Source organism: Vipera ursinii, assembly GCF_947247035.1.
Source record: "Vipera ursinii genome assembly, chromosome: 1".
Lineage (NCBI taxonomy): Eukaryota > Metazoa > Chordata > Lepidosauria > Squamata > Viperidae > Vipera > Vipera ursinii.
The window spans coordinates 269,245,559-269,264,443 of NC_139512.1; the positions used below are offsets into that span (position 1 = coordinate 269,245,559).

Sequence of the window (18,885 nt, forward strand, 5' to 3'; positions counted from 1 at the left end):
CTGCCTTGAGCTCATTCCAGCACCATAACCAATCTACCACACTGGCTCACTCATTCACACATTCACACACAACACACACATCTATATATGAATAGACACAAAGAGAGAGAGATAGACAGACATAGACCCTTCTCTTTCTGTGTTGGGTAACAAAGATTGCATAAGAAGGTTAAAAGAGGGGGATATAGGATGTCCAATTTTAGACATGTTTGTCTCCATCAGGATTAGGTCTTTTCTAGAGATTAACTGTTCATTAAAAATAAGCCACCATAAATACTTTATTCTAAAGAGCTTCGGTCATAACATTGCCTTCAGAAATTGTGGGCGCTCCATCCCTGGAGACTTTTAAGAAGAGACTAGACAGTCACTTGTCTAAAATGGTATAGGGTTTCATGCTCAAGGAGAGGGCTGGACTAGAAGACCTCCAAGGTCCCTTCCAGCTCTATCCTATTCTAACATTTTAGTGTTACTGAGAATACATGTTCCGCCACTTTATTTGCAAGAACCCGCAGGATCTCACGCTTTGATCAAAATGACAAAAATCACAATGCAAACTCTGTGCCCTTCATATGTTTGTGTGACATTCCAATGTCTATTCAAAGGGGGTGAAACTTAATTCAGTGATGATGCAACACTGCTTTAGTGACTCCTCCTCTACCTGGATCCCACCTGTAAGTGTATCTCTGCTGCAACTAGTGTGAGATCAACGGGAACTGGGAAGCCCAAGCACTAATAACAGATGATATAGTCTTCCTTGCTAACCATCAAGGAAGAGTATCTCATGTTCTTCATGCTCTATCCCTAAGAGCCCTTAGCAATAATTTAAAATAAATATCTGTTGTAGAGACACTGTATCTATGTATATTGTATTCCATATCCCCATTCTCAAGTCTAGAAAGTTTTGTTGGAGCAGAGAGACTCAAATTTTTAGCTGCCCTCTTTTGAATGGCAGTCACATTCTTCATGACAAATCTCTATAATATACTGTATGACGACTTATATGGGGTTAGAAAAATCCCAGTTTTCAAAGGACAGCGTAATGGAGTGGGTGGGTGTTACAATACTCTAAATTTAGCATGGAAGTAATTTATTGCTATTAAGAAACCAATTTACTCAACCTTTCACATTCTATTTTGTAACGGCTTTTGCAAAAGTTTAGTAGAAAAAAACAAATACTTTTTTTTAAAAAAATCAAGATAGTTTTTTTCAAGAGCCATGGTGGTGCAATGGTTTGAATGCAGCACTACAGGCTAATTCACTGTTCAGGAGTTCAATTCTGAACGGCTCAAGGTTGACTCAGCCTTCCATCCTTCTGAGGTCAATAAAATGAGGACCCAGATTGTTGGGGGAAATATGCTGACTCTGTAAATCGCTTTGAGAGGGCCATAAAGCACTATAAAATGGCATATAAGTCTAAGTGCTATTGCTATTGCTATTTGTATGAAGCTAACATCAAATATCGAATGTGCAATGTACTACTGCTACTATACTGGTGACAAATATTACCCAGGTGCCAAGGTACAACATATTGACTTTAGTCAAATAGGTATCAAAAATAGGTTGAACTCAAACACTTTACCCCATAAATCTAGGCATCAGTCTTCATATCCACAAAGGGAGGGGGGAGGGAATTATGTTGCTTTTAAATGTAAATTGAACCAACAACTTCTCTTTAGGATGCTTTTCTTCTGTTACTAAATGCATCCTGTTAATTGTTTGATCCATTCAGCAAACTCCCAACAGCCTAAAAATTTAACACCACATTTGCTTAATACATATCATGTGCTATATTTCTTTGTAATATGTTATACTAAAATGCCAGGCATTGGTGATAATGCATTAAAACAAATTCTCGTCAATTAAATTAAAACCTTCAATGGCAAAGTACATCTGCTACAAGCAACATTTTAAAATACAGATTCTTGCCTCTTTTTGAAGCACATCCTCAATTAAATATAATAAGCAACGTGCTGTTCTTAAACATTTCACTACAACAGATGTAGTGTAAAAATACATGGATTTTATTTTAAAACATGTCATATTTCAGTTTACCAAATACATTCATTTGTTTGTTTTAGGAGGCTGAATCAAGATGGAAGCATACCATCCATTAAACAAACCCATAAACTTTCAATCAGTTAGGTAAATGGGAGAAAAATTTAAAAAGAATAAATAAATTCAGATGGGGCACAGCTTCTGGGAGTACCAGTGTAGACATTGAACACAATGGCATGGTAGAAAAACAATGTGTGATTCAGAATATAAGCAATGATAATTGGCCTTAATCCTCTCCACTATAGATACTGTAGATATTTTCTTGCAAGAAAGGGAGCATCAACTTGCCCTGTTGAATGAGGAAACAACATGCTCTAATCCAGAAAAACTTTGCACCACTTTCATCGCATTCATTTGCGAGTCAGTTTGGTCTAGTGCACTTTTATTACTTGTGGACTTCAATTCCCAGAATTCCTTAGCCAGGCATTTATACTAAATGCCATGAAGTGTGTGTGTGTGTGTGACACTCTATGCAAGTTGGACTTTAAAAAAGCAGGATAGGAACACTATTGATGACTTTGAACTTTGGTGTTGGAGAAGACTCCTGAGAATACTGTGAACAGCCAAGAAAACAAACCAGCAGATCATCAAACAAATCTATCCAGAGTTCTCACTGGAGGCACAAATGACCAGGCTCAAATTATCCTATTTCAGACCTATTATGTGAAGACCCAGCTCTCTGTTAAAGGCTCTAATGCTGGGAAAGAAGAAGGAAAGAGAAGAGGGCCACCAATAGCAAGGTGGATGGACTCAGTTACAGTGGTGATGAGGGTATGGTTGGAAGACTTGGAAGAAGAAATGAGGGATAAATGTAAGGGAAAAGATCTAGCTATGTCATCACTAGAAACTAGAAAATTCCTTGATGGCAAATAACCAATGCATAAAGTACTATAATAGAAGAAAACTAAATTAAGACAAATTATAATGTAATGGTTAAAGCATGAGGAGGAACATTTTGACAGAATGGAAACATTACCCCCATTATAAGACTGTGGGTTTGATTTTCTCTGATGGGCATCACATATGGAAATTATGCACACCCATACAGAACCAAGCCTTTCCCTCATATGTATGCCATACAGCCTTCACATTTTATTATTGAATTGAATTCCTATAACATATAATTCATTTTTGGATCTAACTGCTGCAGATTTCATTTTCTATGGTGTCTGAAGTTCTCAAAACATAATTAGAGAGGTCAGCTCTAAATACAGCAATTAAATATCAGATGCAGTACTTCAGGTGAGGATCTCATTACTCACAGTTAATACATTCTTTATTTGAATAAGTAAACACATTCTAATAGTGCCATTAAAAACAGATTGATCTGTGTTCATACTGAAATTCAAATCACACGGATGTTCACAAGTACTTAAAATTATATAATATACTAGAGTTGGTAAGCACAAAAAATTTCAGTATTTTGCTGTCTTTCATTCTGCTAGGATTTTGAAGACAATATACTTCCTATGGTATTAATATTGATACAACTATATTATATAAAATGTTGCTTCTGTTTCTATAGGGTCTTGCAGAAGAACAGGGTAGAACAACAGCTAATGACCCTCTTTTACCGGTCTACTATAGAGAGCGTCCTCTCGTATGGTATTGTGGTTTGGTATGCTGGTCTGACAGCCGTGGACAGGAAAGTATTACAGAGGGTGGTGAGCACAGCACAAGACATTGTGGGCTGTTCCCTGACACCACTGGATGACATCGCCAGGGCTCGTTGCCTTGGAAGAGTGAGGAAGATTCTCAGGGATGGCTCACACCCTGGACGGTATCTCTTTACTCTCCTACCATCCGGTAGGAGATATAGGAATATAGCCAGCCGTACAAACAGGCTGAAAAATAGCTTTTATCCATAGGCTGTTAGGCTTTTAAATGGGACATAATCTTATGCAGAATTGACTTGGGAGGCCGGTGTGTGGTGTAGTTGGTTCACATGGTGTGGTAGGATGGAGGGTTTGTTGTCACTGTGTGTTGGGGGGAGAGAGCACGGGGGGAGGCTCAGCTAATCTCAATGTATACATGTTGTACTTTGACAATAAAGGTTTATTATTTATTATTATCATTATTTTGATCTTATTACTATCATGAACACATAGTATAATTCCCAAAGAAAAGATTTAAATTTCAAAACTAAATTAGAAATATGAAATCCTAGATAGTGGCAAATATTCAAAATATAATGAAAAGCTTCTGGTTAAAATTCCCACCTTAAACAACTCAAATTAGACATTGATATTAAAACAAAAGTCACAGTATCACCTTAATAAGTGAAGCCAATAACAAAACATTATTTTTATGTTTCAGAATTTATAAACCTTATCCGGCTGTATCAGTTCTTCATTCAATTCATTTTCTTGTCAATAGAGAAGAATGGCCAAGAACATATAAAAAAAGAAAAGATTCAAAGGCAGAGGACAATGATGGTGTTATTCATTGCCTGCATTCATACAAGATACAAAACTTGTTTACCTTTCAACTTGATTAATTTTTATAGAAGAGTACACTGAACACGCCCTGTCCTTTTGATTAGTTTATGATTAACAGAATCACAGAGTTAAAAAGGGCCATATAAGCCATCTCAAACTCATTACTTGGTGTGAAAATCCCAATGAAATCATTCCTGTCAAATATTTGACTAGCTAGCCTGTGGTTGAATATATCCAGAGATTAGAAGGGAAGGCCAGCCCTTTCTCTATAACCGGTTCCACTATCAAATGACTCTTTTTTTCTAGGTTTTTTTTCAAATATTTAATTTCTTTTTCTATAACCTGAACTCATTGTTTTGCCCTGCACTTGAGTTGTAATCTTGATTTTTCTGACATCCTTTTAGATATTTGAACAATGCTTTCCCATTTTACCTCAGACGTCTCTTCTCTTCCATTCTCAGTTGTTCCAATCTCTTTTATAAGTTTTCATTTCCAATATCTTGATCAATGTAAGTGCCCTAGGGCCTTTCACCACTGCTGAACTAATGTGTTATTCAGCCTTGATTCAGAGATTTAGTGGACTCTTTAAAGACTCTCCTATTGCCTGAAGCAAAGTGGCCCTAGAAGATAGACACCCCTCCCCAAGGACATACTGTACATAGAAAGAGGGCTGTCCTAACCAGCCAAGAATATTCAATAGGCGTCAATAGTAGCTGCTCCCAGCCAATAGGGGTCAACCAAATAGTACATCTGGTTGCACCCATGGATTTGCCCCTTTGAGGATAAAACAGTGGAACTGTTAAGTATGGGTTTAGGTTGATGCATATAAAGAGGGAGATGTAAACAAGTAATGAGATTGAGGCAGAAGAAAAGCAGTTGTAGCTTTTTTTCCCCCACATTCAGGTGCAAATGGAGAATGACCCTTTCTCCGAATCTGTTCCAGTTGGTCTGAATCCTTCCTAAATTCTGGTGCCAAAAGCTTTTCTAAGATCCTTTTCACAAGTAATATTTGCCAAACCTTGCAGATTCAGTTCTGCAACAGGGGAGGACCAATCAAGGTGCATCAATTACACCCCCATTAGGTAGATTGTTGCCCTCAGAGAATGTGTGGCTGCCAACACCTTTTGAATTTGAGTGTTCTCTATCCTTTCATCAGAGAATAAAACTTTTTTGACTTCTGTGTGTCGGGCCGGGCACGCCCGACATTCAGACGGGCCGCGGGGAGACTCACCCGACCGTCAGGCTCCTGCTGAGCGCCCCGTCAGGCCCCGAAGCCTCCCGCCAGCGCCCAACGCCTTCCAGAGGGCCAGGACAGCGTACAGCCCTCCCCAGACCCCCTGCCGGCGCTCGTCGTCTCCCGGAGGACCGGCTCGGCATACGGCCCCTCCCAGCTTCCCCGTGACCGCTCGGGGCAACGTACCGGGTCGCAGGGACGTTCGCCGGCCTCCTCGTCTCCTCGCCATGCTGCCGGGCTCCGGAAACGGCTGGCCACGCCCACACCACTCTGACGGGCCGAGGAATGGGACAATTGGGAAAACGACGCAGCGGCGGGCCGCCTGTCAGCTGGGGAGGCCGCAAACCAGCCGGCCGGCTCCCAGAAGCTGCTTACAGGCTGGGAAGGAGCTGTGCGATGGGCCGGGCGACGGCTGCCCTGCGCCCGAGCTGCAGGTCAAGAATGGATGCCCGGGCGGGCCAGGGGGTGACGGAGACGACCGGTGGGCCGGGGAGGGGTTTAGAGCGCAGGTTGCAGCGGTCTGGGGTGGTGAGAGGACAAAGGAGCCTAGGCAGGGTTCTGGGGGGACGGAGAGAGGTTTAGGCTGGGGGGTAACTTACCGGCTGCATTGGTGGTGGGGTGGGAGCCAAAAGGAGGGAATCTTGGGAGGCGGTGTTTAAGTAGGGTGGGGGCGTGGTGGTGTGATTAGGGTGTGGTGGTGGGAGTCGGCTCTGCCGGTTATTTAACAGCGTTGACTGTGCTGTAAAGTCAACGCTGACTTCATTGGTCTTTAAGCAACTGTTTATGAGGAAAATAAACACGGCTAGAAGAACCAGCTCCCGTTCCGGTTTCCATCTTTGGGTGACTCGTCGGACGGGGTCTGATAGTAAGTCAGCGTTGACTTTACAGCACAGTCAACGCTGTTAAATAACCGGCAGAGCCGACTCCCACCACCACACCCTAATGTGTTCACGGCCCGGTTTTGGAGAGAGTTCTTGCGACATATCGGCTCGTCCCAGGGATTGAGTACCGCTTATCACCCCAGCACCAACGGGGCCGCAGAACGAGCCAACGCTGCTGTTGAACGCTATTTACGAAGCTATGTTTCTTTTCGGCAGACAGACTGGGTAGACCTGTTAGCGCTTGCTGAGGTTGCATACAATAACGCAGTTCACAGTAGTACTGGCTTCTCTCCATTTCGGGTGGTCACCGGTCACGAGTTCGTTCCCTTCAGTGAGTGTCCCCAGGACGACGGATCTCCGAGCTCACCGCCTGACTGGATGCATCAGATCACGGCTGCCTGGGGGGCGGCGAAAGAAGCGTTGGATCGGTCTGCCGTAGCGTCCAAAGCACAGGCGGACAAGAAACGAAAACCCTTTGCTACACCGCGGGTGGGGGACCTGGTTTACTTGTCCACCAAGTATTTACGGTTACAGGTTCCGTGCCGTAAGCTAGGACCCAAATACCTCGGGCCGTTCCGGGTGGTGCAGGTGATAAACCCGGTGACGGTGCGGCTGCGGTTGCCTAGGTTTTTGGGTAAGGTCCACCCGGTGTTCCATAGTAGCTTGCTGAAACCTGCTCCAGCGGCTACCGCGGCAGCAGGGGAGGGGGGTCCCAGACCGGTTCACACTGACCAGTATGAGGTGCAGGAGGTCTTAGACTCCAGGGTGCGGAGGGGTGCTCTACAGTATCTTCTTCGGTGGAAGGGGTACCCGGTGGAGGAGGCGACGTGGGTGTCACGGGGAGATGTCCATGCTCCACGTTTGATCCGGGCGTTCCACCGAGCCCACCCTGGCAGGCCGGGGGGTGGGGCACATGGGGGTGTGCGCATAGTGAATGATGCTAAACCCTTGTTTTCTACGTCTGCAGGAGGACCCTTGGTAGGGGGGGCGGCATGTCGGGCCGGGCACGCCCGACATTCAGACGGGCCGCGGGGAGACTCACCCGACCGTCAGGCTCCTGCTGAGCGCCCCGTCAGGCCCCGAAGCCTCCCGCCAGCGCCCAACGCCTTCCAGAGGGCCAGGACAGCGTACAGCCCTCCCCAGACCCCCTGCCGGCGCTCGTCGTCTCCCGGAGGACCGGCTCGGCATACGGCCCCTCCCAGCTTCCCCGTGACCGCTCGGGGCAACGTACCGGGTCGCAGGGACGTTCGCCGGCCTCCTCGTCTCCTCGCCATGCTGCCGGGCTCCGGAAACGGCTGGCCACGCCCACACCACTCTGACGGGCCGAGGAATGGGACAATTGGGAAAACGACGCAGCGGCGGGCCGCCTGTCAGCTGGGGAGGCCGCAAACCAGCCGGCCGGCTCCCAGAAGCTGCTTACAGGCTGGGAAGGAGCTGTGCGATGGGCCGGGCGATGGCTGCCCTGCGCCCGAGCTGCAGGTCAAGAATGGATGCCCGGGCGGGCCAGGGGGTGACGGAGACGACCGGTGGGCCGGGGAGGGGTTTAGAGCGCAGGTTGCAGCGGTCTGGGGTGGTGAGAGGACAAAGGAGCCTAGGCAGGGTTCTGGGGGGACGGAGAGAGGTTTAGGCTGGGGGGTAACTTACCGGCTGCATTGGTGGTGGGGTGGGAGCCAAAAGGAGGGAATCTTGGGAGGCGGTGTTTAAGTAGGGTGGGGGCGTGGTGGTGTGATTAGGGTGTGGTGGTGGGAGTCGGCTCTGCCGGTTATTTAACAGCGTTGACTGTGCTGTAAAGTCAACGCTGACTTCATTGGTCTTTAAGCAACTGTTTATGAGGAAAATAAACACGGCTAGAAGAACCAGCTCCCGTTCCGGTTTCCATCTTTGGGTGACTCGTCGGACGGGGTCTGATACTGTGTTTGTAATGAACTAGGGTTTTATCTTTGCTCTTTGTTTCAGACAGAAAGCTACCTTTTTTTGTCCTTTTAAAGGGTTACCACCCAACCAATAGGTGACCACCTACCTTACCTCAGAAGGATGAAAGAGAGACCATGAAAATGATCACAGGCCATTAGTTGTGGCACATCTGAGTCCCAAATCGTCTCCTGATTATTCTGTATATTACGCACATATCTTTGAGAGCATATTAAAATATGAGGAATTTCTGACACAAAGAGTACTTTAATAAAAGAAAAGGGCTGGCAGATAATACAGTCCAGTAAAGATAGTCAAAGAAAAGATAATACCCGGCAGGCTATTTTTGAGTACGGAAAAAATAGAGTGTGTATCTGGATCTCTTTCTTCAGTCAGAATATTGACATACAGAAGGTAAATGTTTTTGCTCTGAAATCGATTGTAGAAAAAAAGTCAATCAAACTAATTTTCATTTGGTCTTTTGCCAATATCAGCAGCAAGTTTTGTTAAATTAGGTGAAAGCAAGAAGTAAGAAGTGTTAAATATTAATGTTAGATGAACATAGATGGGTAGCACAGGAGCTGAAAGTACCTTTTGATTTTTTTTCCCTTTATGGATCTCTACCCTAGAAGTAACAGATGGCATCAACTCCTTATATAATGAAAAATTGGTTCACTTACTTTATTCCATATGTTTCTTATCAGGGATTGGTTCTATGTCACTTTCCTTTCTTCCATAACTTCTTCAGGTGTCCTCTTCCAAAAACCAGAATGAACGGGGGATGGTAACAAGCTGCCTATTTTAATGCAATGAGGCTATAAATACACTCAGCTATAAATCCTATAGGGTTACCTCCTGATTGCACAAAAGGATGCAAATATTCACTCAGACATGGTTGTCTTCTCATTGCAGTCCATCCTTGTCAAAATGAAAAGGATCAACCCTGGAGAGAACGCGTATCACCGTCAAGTCATGTTTCTTCAGGATTTCTGAAAATGGCTTCAGAAAACTTAATTATAATTACTTCCAATTACTTCCAAAATTAGAATATGTACACTATAAGCTAATTTGCAACTTTCCTCACTTCACATTAACTATATGCATAGGTGTGCTGCAAAATAATCTAGATCTTTTTGGTGTGGTATATTGTTATTTTATTGCTAAACACATTTTTTGATTATATTACAGTAAACAAAATCACACTGCAACTGTACTGTATCAAAATGTGTGTGTTTGGTGCAGGTGTACATGTATACTTGCATGCACACTAAACCAAATTTAGTTGTACAAAGAAAATACATTCAGGTACTGATTTCAGTATAAAATGATGTCTAAAAGATAATTGACAGCTGTTAAATAGGAAAGCTCCAGGATTATCCCTAACAAACTTTAAAAGCTAGAAGAGAGGAAACAGTTAGAAGACTAACAGCTCTATGTCAACAAATAAAAAAACAAGACTATATACAGAAGAGATTAGGAAAGATTGGGCTAAAGCAATGCCAAAACCTGGAGATACCAAAGAATATGCCAATTATCAAACCACTGAAGCCACGTTCTTAGTAATATCAATGGCTTGCAGAAATCAATTGGTAACTTCATTACTAATTGTTTCAGGTTTGATTTTTTTTCTCTCTTTTCAAGTATAGTGTTTGTGCTTCATTGGTCAGATAGATGTTGGAAATGTAAACATAATTCAGGCACATATTATCGTATCTTCGGGAGTCCTTCGGGAAAGGGCGGTATATAAATATAATAAAATAAATAAATAAATAAATAAATAAAATATCTGGTGGACATGTGGTAAAGCAAAGGCTTATTGGGAAAAGAATACATGCTTGGTTAGAAAAAATGTTGGGAGAACATGTAGTATTTAATCCTGAACTTTTTCTATTAGGTATAATACCAGAAAAGATTAATAAACAAAGTTTATATTTGGTTCTATACATTACAACAGCAGCAAGAATAACCTCCGTGCAATACTGGAAAAATGAAGGAATACCACCAGAGGAAGAAGTAATTAAAAAAATATTGGAATGTGCAGAGATGGACAGATTAACTATGAGACTGAAAGATAAAGAAGAAACAGAATACTACCAAACCTGGGAGTCATTCTACAAATGGCTAGAGGAAAGAAGCAAAGATTAGGACTTGACTATGTATTAGTGCTTTTCAACCCAGACTGCACACTGGTTGAAAAATTAACATATATATGTACGGAAAAAAGAACTAAAAAAATCTCTAAAAAATAAAAAATAAAAAAAGAAAGAGAGAAGGGAATGAGAGACAGAAACAGAGAGATCTACCCCTAAATTAAATTTATTAAATTGATATGGCTGCTCATCTGAAATTAATAATCCTGGGCAATCACCAATAAAAACAGAATAAAAATAATAAAATTATAAACAACACAAATAGTAGCCAATTAACTAACCCTCAGTGACACTAATAATCATCCTGTTGGATAATCAAGAAATGGGCTCACCTACCTCATTAGGGATCCAAGATCAATGGCAAAACCAGATCTTTTCAAAAATCCAGAAGGGCCAGAGGAGGGGTTGGCAACCGGAAAAAGGAAAAGAGCCACTCAGAACCGGTTCCATCACACAAACAAAAAAGTGGGAGCCGCAAAAAGTGTGCGCGCGTGCGTCCACTCACGCGCATGCGCAAAAAACATTTGAGGCGATGGGTCTCCCCTTTGGAGAGGTGCACGCCGTCCCATCCGAAGACCTGCCGCGTTCATCAAACATGGACGAACGTGGCAGCTGTGCAAACGGGACGGTGGCGGTTTGGAGAGTGTGCGCGCACCTCTCCCAAGCTGCCACCGTCCGGAGACCTGCCATGTTCATCAAAAATGAACGAACACGGCAGCTGTGCAAACGGTCCCGTTTGCACAGCTGCTGCGTTCGTCCATGTTTGACGAACGCGGCAGGTCTCCGGACGGGACGGCGGAGGCTTGGAGAGGTGCCCGCGCACCTCCGCCCTTCGGAAAGTTGCACGCGCACCTCTCGGAACGGGCAGTGCCACTCTCCATTTGGAGAGGTGCGCGCGCACCACTGCCCGTTCGAAGAGGTGCGCGCGCACCGGGCGACTGGGAGTCGTAGGAGACGGCTCAAAGAGCCGCATGCGGCTCCGGAGCCGCAGGTTGCCGACCTGTGGGCCAGAGGGATGAGTCTAATATCCAGGGAAATGATATTCCAGGGAGAGGGACTATGACACAAAAAATGTTCTTTTCCTGGGTCTTATATGATGGTCCTCCCCAGGGCTTTTTTTGTCATAGAATGCTCAGAACGGAGTTCTGGCACCTTTTTTGGATGGAACCTTGTAGGGTAGGCTAGGCGGGTTGTATAACATGTGTGAGTTCCGGCACCTTTTTCTTTTACAAAAAAAGCACTGGTCCTCCCTTACTGAAGGAACCTGAAGCATGCCTTTCTTTCCAGATCTAACCAGACAATAGCTATCACTGGGAAGGAATGGTGCCATAAGTAACTCTTTACCCTACATATTCTTTTGATGAATCTTTCTATTAAGTGTAATACTTAATTTAGAGAAGCAGAATGGTTCAAAATAAGGAAGGGGATGAGGTAAATACGTGTATTTTTCCCATATATATTTAATTGATATGGGACATACATTACAACAATATTGGCATTGAAAGAGAAGACAACCAGAAATCAAAACAGGCTGAATTGCTAACAATTTGTGATTTGCAGATGACACCATTTGTTAGCCAAAATAAGACTTAAGAGAGCCTGTTGTGAAAGTAAAAATAAAAAAAATCAAAAGATGTGTTAACATTTACTATTAAGAATAAAAAAGTTATGTTTGTGGATATGGTTGACAGCAAAGAAGACAATATGGTAATAATTCTGTTTTCTTTGTCTCAAGTATAGATCAAGATGAGTAGTAGGCTCAAGAAAAGTGTATTAATTCATGGATAGAAAGAAATGACAAACTTAGACAAGGTCATGAAGAAAGATATCTCTTGGCAGCAAAGATCAGAATAATCAGAGTACGGTAGTCTTTCCAGGAATATAGTATGATTATAAAAGGTAGACTTTGAGAAAGAAGAACAGAAAGAAAGCCATCTTTGAATCATAGTTCATAACTATCATAACTAGTAATAGTTATTGAGAAGACCATAGAAGCAATCAGTCCTACAAGAAAAAAAATACTTTCTTTTCATTTGAGCTTATTAGCAAGCAAAAATACATATATATCCTTCTGGCAGGGTGACATGACAATAGATAAAGAGAGAAGTTGAAAAAGAAGAAGACAATAAATAAGGAGATGGCTGATATAGACGACAAGACTGTCTTTAGAATTGCTACAAATTACTGCTGGGGACTGGTCAGACTTTTGAACATTTGCTCATGCTCACCAATTCCTAACTTAATTGCTCACTCCATCCCTAAACTGAATGCCATGACTTTGATAGGATTTGGAAATATATGGGGCTTGTTCAGAGTCCTTACAGATATTGTTTCATTGTACAGTCTTAGGATGTGGAAAAACTACTTGGAATGCTGAAGTCTACTATTTGTCTTTAGACTATTTCGTGGAGTGTGCTTGTGTATCGCATATTTCAGAGTGATTAGTGCCTTCTTGAGCTGATATCTCAGTAGCTTTCTAGAATGAACATGGAGGAAGTAACCAAGAAAAACATTGTATTTCAGCTTTGATAACGCAAAGAGAAAGCTTATATATTTGTGAACCATACCCTGTTTCTAATAGTTATTGAAACTGTAAGCCTGTCTGCAGATATTTTTTTAAAAAAAAATCATTTTAAGGAGGAACTCATTTTTTTCACAACAACCAAATAAAACTGTGATTGCCTAAATAATTTATGGAAGGTTGATCATGATCCTTAGGGTAGTAGGGGACATTTAAAAATAGGTCCATGGGTACTAAAAACTTGTGGATTTTTTTTTCTCTAGCCAGAAATGCAGTTAGGTCGCAATGTACAGAACTAAATATGAACAGTTTGCGTATATCCAAGAAAATCATACAATAGGCAGATCTGTAAAAAGATTTCTAGTCTGAACAGTTCAGTCAAAAGATGAGATGCTGAAAAAATGAACACTTCTGTATCAGAGGAAGGGAATGTCCTGCTTTTATTAAACTCTTATTAGGTAGAATGATAGCCTAGAAGTACTGCCATCCAAGGAAGAAACAGTCATTTACATGAATAACCTTCATTTATAACCTAACATGGTAGTATTTGGGGGCAGTTTGTAATCATTTCTTATGGATTAATTCTTCGTGTTTATTTTCTAAAAAAGAAAATATAAGGTGGCAATCAATATAAGAGAATGAAAAAAACTAAAAAAACGTGGCATCAGCAATTTCTTTGGTATCTTAGAATGCTTTTTTTTTCTGGCCCTAGAGATATAAACTGATTGAAAGTAGGTATTCCTTGACCATAGCTCTGTGGTCTTTTAAGTTTCAGCCCTGTCTTTTCATCCTGCCCTTTACAATTGCATAACAGAACACAATGGTTCCTGCTGGAGAAGACAGAGACAAAGCAGGCACAGCTTTGCCTTTCGTTTGTTGTTGTCATTTTTCATCTTTATTGAACAGTTGCTATAATGATTTTTGAACAGATCTAAATAAGCCATTTTTGTTTCAACAATCCTTCAGTCTTCATCCAGCTGAGCTCTAGGTTTGTTTGTTTTTATGATACCATGTCTACCGTTTCAAGCTCCCTTATATATTTTATTTATTTATGTATTGTTTCTTTTCAGATTTTCACCACATTTTTGTGTAGCAAAATCGACTTTATGTCAGCAAATCAAATCTTTCATCATTGTTTTGTTCATTTCACAGCACTTGTGGGGGGGGGGGGGAAACGCCTGGCTTGATTCTTGTTACTGAAATAAATATCAGTTGCAAAGCTCTTGGATCATCCTACCTTCCAGTTTCCTCATTCAAGGAAGGTAGTACTCTCCACCTAAAAACATACAAAACCTTTCCACTACAATCTACAACCATGGATACAACAGTTGGGGAGAACATCTGGCAGTAAACTACAGCATTATGTATTCACCACAACTTTCACAAGTAATTTATACATGTGAAGCATCAAAAATCTTAACATGCGTAACTTCTTGTCATACTTTTTTGTGTGTGAAAAGACCAACCAGTTAGATAAAACATATGTAGAAAACATGAAAATGGGAACAACAGTAGAACTAACAATTTACTTATTTGAGCCATGAGGGGTAGAGTAGTTACAATGCAGTATTGCAGGCAAACTCTGCCAGGAGTTCGATCCTGACTTGCTCAAGGTTGGTTCAGCCTTTCACCTTTTCAAAGTTGCTAAAATGAAGACCCAGATTGTCGGGGGCAACCATTTAGAAAGGGGTGCAAAGCACTGTGAAGCAGTATATAAGTCTAAGTGCTATTGCTATTGCTATTATTTTTTCCCAATGTTGGTAGATTGAAGAAAGATTGTTTCTGCTACTCTGGGAGGTACATAGCTCAGAGAAAGTGGGTGGGGCATTGACTGCATGACAACTTTTACATACATGTTGGTTGCTCTTCTTAGTCAATTGTAATGAGCCATATCTGGCCCACAAGTAGCAAAGCTGAAAAATATGAAGTCACAAATAAGTTTTTAGTCAGATTCTACTAAGTATTATGCAGACTGAATAAAAACAAACAGTATTACACGTCATCCTAACAATCACTCTATCAATCCCTCTAGGGCACAGGTGTCAAACTCAATCGCATCACATGACATATCATGATGTATCATGGCATTTTTTTACTTTGCAGAGCCAGGGTGGGCATGGCCTATGCATGATGTATCTGGCCCACATGCCGCTAGTTTGACATTCCTGCTTAGGGTGTTCAAAATGTCTTGCATGCTTTTGTTGCTTGTATGCTTTCCTTTCCTTAATTCAATTCAGTCCAGCATTTCTTACAAGGATTCTATAAGTCAATCAAGCCAGGAGCAGGAAATGCAGACATAAGGAAAGATTTAAATTAGAGAGATCTAATCCTACCCTTCTGGTTGATTTTTGTGTAGGTCAATCCCCCAGATTGCTGTATAATTCTGATAATCCATCACAGCCAGCAGAAATGTTGGAAATTCTTCTTATACTACAAAATCAGATCTTTTTAGGGAATACTTGATTGTTTGGAGGGAGGATAGTAAAATTAATTCAGAGTTAACAATGGGAGTGAATAATATAAAAACAACGAACAATTGTGATTTCACATTTGACAGGCTTCAGTAAGAGTGCATCATAAAGCTATATACAGTAGCTAGTTAGGCAGTCTCTGTTTTTCTCCACCTCTCCAAGTAGCAAAAGGAAAAGTTGAGCTCTTTTTTTATTGCTTACCTTGAATAACCTGAATTCAGTAATTTCCTTCTATCCATTTCCACAGGTAGGACTCTAAACAGAAAATATAGCTTCCCCCCCTCCCGCCCCAAGTAGATTTTATCTGAAGAAGCAGGACTCTTTGATTCCATTCTGCATCATCTAACTGCTACCGTATAGATTGCTTCTTTAAGAAGGATCTTCTGTTGGGGAAAAGCGTGATCTACTTCAGTGTTTATTAAAGTCAGTCAATATAACCATTTTCTAACATGATAGGAACATCATCCTTTTTGTGGGGGAGGATATATGTATGTATCCTGAGAAACAACTTTAATTATTCAGTTCAAATAATTGAATGGATCATAATTAGTACTAAGCATTTTCATTTGATATGTGCCCATCTTTAAACACACTGTAGTACCTATTATTCTGACCTGAAGAGATTCTGAACCTACTGTCTCAATTTTCTCAACCAACCTGCTGCAGAAATGTATGTTAATCTCCCAGAAGTTCAAATCAAAACCTGCTAAAGTTTAATTGCATGGTTTTGCAGATTTTGAGATGCAAAAGTCAAGAGATGCATGTTTAAGCTTTAAATTAGACATAACCTTTGTTTCAGTATTCAGTAACAATAATAAAATTTCTCTCAAATGCAAGAGAAAAAAACTTCAATTCATGGCCCAGTCACATGTTGCAGCCTAATTTTGCATCCCTGCCATGCCCTTTGCAACCCTGGTCCTCTAAAATATCTTTAGCCCCACCATGACCAAAAGTTGCCTGACTCTGCTTTTCATCACCAAAGCAGGAAGTACATGCCCTGCAAGAGAGGTTCAACAGCCGAGTCAATTCATAAACAATTTGATAAGTTTAGGAATATGTGCAAACACCAATTATCCTTTTTCTCATCAGGAGGAAACTGTTTATTTGTTTATATCAAGCAGCCATTGTTGCAGGGATGCCAAAGCAATATGCTGTTTATCATCTTTGTGCTCCTTTTGTTTCTAAGTTCAATTTAATAGAAGTAGTCTCAGTAACATAAGGTGATTTTCTTTATTGCATACTTACAGTTTATGTCATCATAAAACTCTTGGCAAGAATGGAAAGGTTAGGAGGAATAAACAAATGCCATAAAACATACCCAAATAGATTGTATAAACAATTATTGTATTGTAGGAAATAAATGATTTAATGGGTGATTAGGGACAGCTGTGGAATATAAGCCAATGTGGAAGTATTAGAGTCTTGGTTTTGCAGAATTTACGATCAGGAAATTTATCTTTTTCATCTTTATCGTAATGAGTGCATTTAATACCCTTTCTGTCAGACTATGAATGAATAAGCTTTAAAGACAAAGCAAATATAGTGAAGACATTTGTTTTATTAATAATAATATTCCATAATCTCTAGAGTTTTAGGATGGTCTATGAAATGCAGATGGTCTTGTTATCTATAGTTCTGCATATCTGCAGTTTGGAAAAAGACATACTAGCTCTCAGCATTATCAGGAAAAAAATTCGTGTATCCAGAGGTTTTGATCCATGGTTTTGATCTGTCTGCCATTTGCTCAGGCATAAAAGTACACATTAGGCCTTCACCACAATTACATCTTTCTAGCTAAACTAATTTGGCCTTTCACCACTCTGGAGGAAATCAAATTTTTGTCTTATTTGAAGGGATTTGTTTGAGTTCAGAATTCAAGATTTAACCACATTCAATCCATATGCCTCTAATTCTAATGGCACCTTTGTTCAGGCTGCACAATGTTCACTACACCAGGATGAGCATAAATGCAGTTAATCCAAGCTAAGTTTCATTTACTTCAACTTCCTACTTTGTGGCCAAACTATTAAATTATATATTAATTACAAGAATTTATTATTTTGACACGTGGAGCTCTTTCAACTTTAGAAATTGCATAAGATACAGATGGATTTTCCTGTTGCCAAGCTTTTGAAACAAAATGATTAGAATTAACAAATAGGTCACAACCTTGGCAGTTATCCAATATAATCTGCCACTGTGCTGGTTGCCATAGAAACCAACAATTGGGAAAGTTCTTCCATTGCAATCTATATTTTATGCATAAAAGATTAACACGTTTAAAATAAGGAATCAGCTAATCAAAATAATACTGATATTTCTGTTCTTTGTAGCTAAAGAGCAAGTTCTTTTTTCATGTTTCTGTTTTATGATATTTAAAACCAGAACATGGCACTTGTAGCTGATGACCAAGCATCACTGTAATTTTTTTTTCAGTTTGGTAAATTATGATTTAAGACCAAGTCACTTCCATCTTATCAATAGCAACCATGATCCAACCAAATCTAAGTGACCCATTGATAAATGATAGCGTTTTGAGTAGGATTGAGTCAAAATGGCTACATTATTTCACATGCTTCAGCAGGGTTTCCCAACCTTGGTAATTTTCAGGTGTATGGACTTCAACTCCCAGAATTCCACAACCAGCATAGGCATTGCTAAGAATTCTGGGAATTGAAGTCCATTCATCATCAAGGCTGAGAAGCACATAGAATGCTTCAGTATACAGTATTGTATAAGATCCATGTTATACTCCTAAGACTAGAACACAAATAAAGAAACTAGATTCTTACAAAATATAATTAGTCCAAATTATTGCAAAGAGAAGGGATTAGGTTTGGCTTTTTATTGCCAGAGTTGCTGGTGAGTGGGCAATATTAGAAATGAATTAAATCAATAACTGAATAAATCAGTAACAGAATCTTGGAAAATGGAAGTGTACGTGTACCCATCATTTGTCAAACAGGTAGGGAATCTTTGATGACTTTAATATTTTTTCCAAATGTTTCTTGGCTCAAGGGGTCATTTGCTAGCCATTTAGCAAACATAAAAGGCATGTCGTTCTGTTCTTGTGCTGCACTATTTCAGAAACATATATTTCCATTCCCAGGGTTAGAGAAATTTTTTATGATGTAGCTCACAAGAAGCATACAAAGTGTTTTGGTGAGTGCAGATTCTCATGTTGGTTACCAGAGATAAATAAATTGGTTTTCATTATCAACAGT

General features: G+C 40.8%; 1 long non-coding RNA gene across 1 annotated transcript in view; it reads left to right on the forward strand.

The window, feature by feature from the left end:
• The window catches only part of LOC310643939, a 747,427-nt gene extending 735,661 nt beyond the window's left edge, over nucleotides 1-11,766 (forward strand). The window contains exons 2-3 of the long non-coding RNA XR_014493191.1: nucleotides 10,041-11,073; nucleotides 11,690-11,766. This is a non-coding gene — a long non-coding RNA (uncharacterized lncRNA). The remainder of the gene's footprint in view (nucleotides 1-10,040; nucleotides 11,074-11,689) is intronic.
• The last annotated feature ends 7,119 nt before the right edge of the window (nucleotides 11,767-18,885 follow it).